This window comes from Oncorhynchus kisutch, linkage group LG20, assembly GCF_002021735.2.
Source record: "Oncorhynchus kisutch isolate 150728-3 linkage group LG20, Okis_V2, whole genome shotgun sequence".
NCBI lineage: Eukaryota > Metazoa > Chordata > Actinopteri > Salmoniformes > Salmonidae > Oncorhynchus > Oncorhynchus kisutch.
In genome coordinates this window covers 27,056,234-27,061,610 of record NC_034193.2, presented here as the reverse complement: position 1 = coordinate 27,061,610, position 5,377 = coordinate 27,056,234, and positions in this window count along the sequence as shown.

The window sequence follows — 5,377 nt, the reverse complement described above, 5'->3', positions numbered from 1 at the left end:
ATCCCAATGTCTCCACTAGAGGTCGACCGATTAATCGGAATGGCCGATTAATTAGGCCCGATTTCAAGTTTTCATAACAATCAGAAATCGGTATTTTGGGCGCCGATTTAAAAGAAATATGATTCTTTTAATTTTTTTTATATACCTTTATTTAACTAGGCAAGTCAGTTAAGAACACATTCTTATTTTCAATGACGGCCTAGGAACGGTGGGTTAACTGCCTCGTTCAGGGGCAAAACGACAGATTTTTACCTTGTCAGCTCGGGGGATTCCAATCTTGCAACCTTATAGTTAACTAGTCCAACGCAATAACGACCTGCCTCTCTCTCGTTGCACTCCACAAGGAGACTGCCTGTTACGCGAATGCAGTAAGCCAAGGTAAGTTGCTAGTTAGCATTAAACTTATCTTATAAAAAACAATCAATCATAATCACTAGTTAACTACACATGGTTGATGATATTACTAGATATTATCTAGCGTGTCCTGCGTTGCATATAATCTGGCTGAGCATACAAGTATCTAAGTATCTGACTGAGCGGTGGTAGGTAGAAGCAGGGGCGTAAACATTCATTCAAACGGCACTTTCGTGTGTTTTGCCAGCAGCTCTTTGTTGTGCTTCAAGCATTGAGCTGTTTATGACTTCAAGCCTATCAACTCCCGAGATGAGGCTGGTGTAACCGAAGTGAAATGGCTAGCTAGTTAGCGCTAGCTAGTTAGCGTTTCAAACGTCACTCGCTCTGAGCCTTCTAGTAGTTGTTCCCCTTGCTCTGCATGGGTAACGCTGCTTCGATGGGGCTGTTGTCGTTGTGTTGCTGGTTCGAGCCCAGGGAGGAGCGAGGAGAGGGAAGGAAGCTATACCGTTACACTGGCAATACTAAAGTGCCTATAAGAACATCCAATAGTCAAAGGTTAATGAAATACAAATGGTATAGAGGGAAATAGTCCTATAATAACTACAACCTAAAACTTCTTACCTGGGAATATTGAAGACTCATGTTAAAAGGAACCACCAACTTTCATATGTTCTCATGTTCTGAGAAAGAACTGAAACGTTAGCTTTCTTACATAGCACATATTGCACTTTTACTTTCTTCTCCAACACTTTGTTTTTGCATTATTTAAACCAAATTGAACATGTTTCATTATTTATTTGAGGCGAAATTGATTTTATTGATGTATTATATTAAGTTAAAATAAGTGTTAATTCCGTATTGTTGTAATTGTCATTATTACAACAACAACAAAAAAAAACAAAAAAAAACAAACAAAAAAATTATAATCGGCCGATTAATCGGTATTGTCTTTTTTGGTCCTCCAATAATCGGTATCGGTGTTGAAAAATCTAAATCGGTCGACCTCTAGTCTCCACCCATCAGTGCCAATCCTGCCCAGTCAAGTGAAATCCATTGATTACGGACAAATTCATTTATTTTAGTTGACCGATTTCCTTATATGAATCGCAACTCAGTAAAAATCGTTGCATATATATATATATATATATATATATATATATATATATATATATATATACATACATACATACACACAAATAAATAATTACACACACAATTATTAATTTTTAAATGGTCAGGAACCCCTACCGGCCACATGGCCATATGCAGTCGCTTATTTTCGCTTATGCCTAGAGCCGACCCAAGGTTCTCCCCACTCTCTTTACACCATGTGGGGTGTGTGTTATAATTTTAAGCTGTGAAGTCTAGAACTTGAGCCTTTTGGACTGTTCCTGGCACCATCTTATCAGATAGTTCAGGTGGCTTTTGCAATTGGTTAAAGGGAATGCCATTTTCTCCTACACCCCTCTTCCCACTGCCAGTGGGGAGAAATAAAGCAAAACCAAAAGGTGGGATAAGATAAAGACTAGTGAAAATCACAAAAAAATAAAAAAAGGTAAATTATACTTCTGTATTCAACTTTATTAGGCCTTTAACAACAGCTGTCTGAGCAGCTTACCGATCACTGTACACAGCCAATCTGTAAATGGCACACCCAACTACCTCATCCCCATATTATTACTTACCCTCTTGCTCTTTTGCACCCCAGTATCTCTACGTGCACATCATCATCTGCACATCACTTCAGTATTAATGCTAAACTGTAATTATTTTCACCTCTAGGGCCTATTTATTGCCTACCTCCCTACATTTGCACACAGTGTACATAGATTTTTCAATTTTTATTTTCTTATTGACTGTATGTTTGTTTATGTGTAAGTCTGTGTTGTTTTTGTCGCACTGCTTTGCTTTATCTTGGCCAGGTCGGAGTTGTAAATGAGAACTTGTTCTCAACTGGCCTACCTGGTTAAATAAAGGTGAAATAAAATGTAAAGAATGTATCAGGACAGCAAACATGAACACATCAGTGGGATACATGGATGCAGTAACTGTCAAGCTGAGAACATATGCAAAAGCTGGTACAAGAAATAACATGGAATATCTGAACATGAAGCTTTAGGATAAAGATGATTCCTTAGAGGGGAAAAATGTGTACCTTGTAATGGGAGATGGTAAAGGGTTAACATTAGATAATGTCAAACTAAGTCCTAATTCATTGATATTTAACTGTCTAACTACTTATTAACCATTTACACATTTAAAGGGAACCTTAATGTAAAGTATTACCAAAACATAAGACGTGGAAAAAAATGTATTGTCATTTAGCAGACGTTAAGTGCCTTGCTCAAGGGCACAGATTTTTCACCTAGTTTCCTCAGGGATTCAAATCAGCAACCTTTCGGTTACTTGTCCAACACTTAACCGCTAGGCTACCTTGACCAACTTAAGGTTGGGTACACACAGTTGTCTGTGTTGAGGAACAAAATGATAACTAAATGAATGACCGAATGTGGTAGAGAAAGACTATGGGAGAATCTCAATAGCATACTCCTCGCCTCCTTCTCAAAACCCATTGGATGAGAATGCCAGATGTACATCTCCTCCAACATTCTCCTCGAAAGGGTTTTGAGAAGGAGGAGAGCGGAAGAGGATATGCAATTGAGATTCTCCCTATGCCAGGTCACTTACCAGTCAGTACAGATGTTAGCGTCCGCTTTGAATTCATTGATAAAGAATCTTAAAATATGATTTTAAAGAATAATCATATCAGGAAGATTTTAAAGGATTACAATAGAACATATCATGGTCCAAATTACACTAACATCAACCACCCGAGCCACTGCCTGTTCACCCCGCTGTCATCCAGAAGGCGAGGTCAGTACAGGTGCATCAAAGCTGGGACCGAGAGACTGAAAAACAGCTTCTATCTCAAGGACATCAGACTGTTAAACAGCCACCACTAACATTGAGTGGCTACTGCCAACACACTGTCAATGACACTGACTCTACCCCAGCCACTTTAATAATGGGAATTGATAGGAAATGATGTAAATATATCACTAGCCACTTTAAACAATGCTACCTTATATAATGTTACTTACCCTACATTATTCATCTCATATGCATTCGTAGATACTGTACTCTATATCATCGACTGCATCCTTATGTAATACATGTATCACTAGCCACTTTAACTATGCCACTTGGTTTACATACTCATCTCATATGTATATACTGTACTCGATATCATCTACTGTATCTTGCCTATGCTGCTCTGTACCATCACTCATTCATATATCCTTATGTACATATTCTTTATCCCCTTACACTGTGTTTAAGACAGTAGTTTTTTGGAATTGTTAGTTAGATTACTTGTTCGTTATTACTGCATTGTCGGAACTAGAAGCACAAGCATTTCGCTACACTCGCATTATCATCTGCTAACCATGTGTATGTGACAAATAAAATTTGATTTGATTTGATTTTAACATTGATATTTCCATTATTTTGCTCCCGTACCCCCCCTGTAACTCAAATCTCGCAATATAATTGTGAGTCAATCCAAAAATCTAAAATGTGAGCTCTTGCCAGTCTTTACTGTGGTTCAAACCCTTACAAAAATCATTGCTGACTTCACTATCACAATCAAGTCCAGTCTGCACAGGCATTTTTTTATTACCAAAAAATGTTTTTATTGGCTTCTCTAAATCGTTTTATAAATTCAATAACAGGTACAGCCCTGTAAATCATATCACAAGGGTCTTGAACAAAACAAAAAAAGACAGGGATGGGGAGGCATCTGCTACAAAATTTGGTGTTGTGGTGACGATCAGAAAAAAAGCCATAAAAACATATCATGCATATCGGTAGAAACAAAAACAAAAAAATTAACATACATTTTTAGTGTTTTTGTACATTTTTGTAAACAATATCCTTCTAGAGATCATATCAACACATTTATGGCGAGTAACAAAAATAAGGGATATAACATGAGAAATTAAAGTTTCTATGAGGCATCTAGAATGCAACACTGCTTGGCGTGAAGGCTTTAGACAAAACAAATACATTTTGCAATTCAACGAGTCAATTGCTCTTCTATAATTGTAAACACAGGCATTGTTACATGATTATACAAATGTTTAACCTATACTACAAGTATTTCCACTACATACATGAAACGTGTCCCTGTTTTCTGACGCTTCAGTGATATGAGGTACATTGATCTCTGAAAGACACACTTGACAAAAATGAGCAAAAATGGCTGTATAAAATAATTCCAATACTGAGCTATATTGCATGCTGGGGAAAATACAATATTGAATACTAATACAATTGCTCAGAGAACAAAGGTGGGGGTCAAAAGTATTGATAACTCTGTTTTCAATACTTCACCTTCAGAGGATAATGGCACTGAAGCATAATCTAATATTTTTCCCCCATTTGTTTGAGAATACAATATAGCTCAGTATTTTACAGTCACTTTTATTGATCTTTATCAAGGTTGTCAATTTTGGACCCCACTGTATATTTAGGTCAATCATATTTTTTATTTCCTCATCTGTCTCTCGCTCTCCCTCTTTTCTTTAAAAGCATAGTGTGTGTTTTGGAGTGAAGTGGCCAGTCAGCCATTCTTTTGTTCCCTGTGATCTGAGCAGCTTTAAAGTCTATCAGCTGTGGTGGGGGTGGGGAGGGGGGCACACAGGAAATTAACTAAATATCAACCCTGACTGCCAGGAGAGAATGGCTTGAGCTGCGGAAGACAAAGAAGGCCATTGTTTATTCTTGCAAAGTTTGAAGGACTGCCTTTTTGGGGGATATATATATATATATATATATATATATATACCATAACATTGAGCCTGTATGAGTGAGGTAATTTTTATGTATCAGGCCTGATTTCATAAGGTACAGACAGATTGATGTACAGTGAGCACTTGCACTTCAAAAACGCCCTGCAAAAATAAAAACTCTTGCTAGGTTACAAATAAATAAAGGGAAAATAGTTAGATTTTTGCATCCAGTA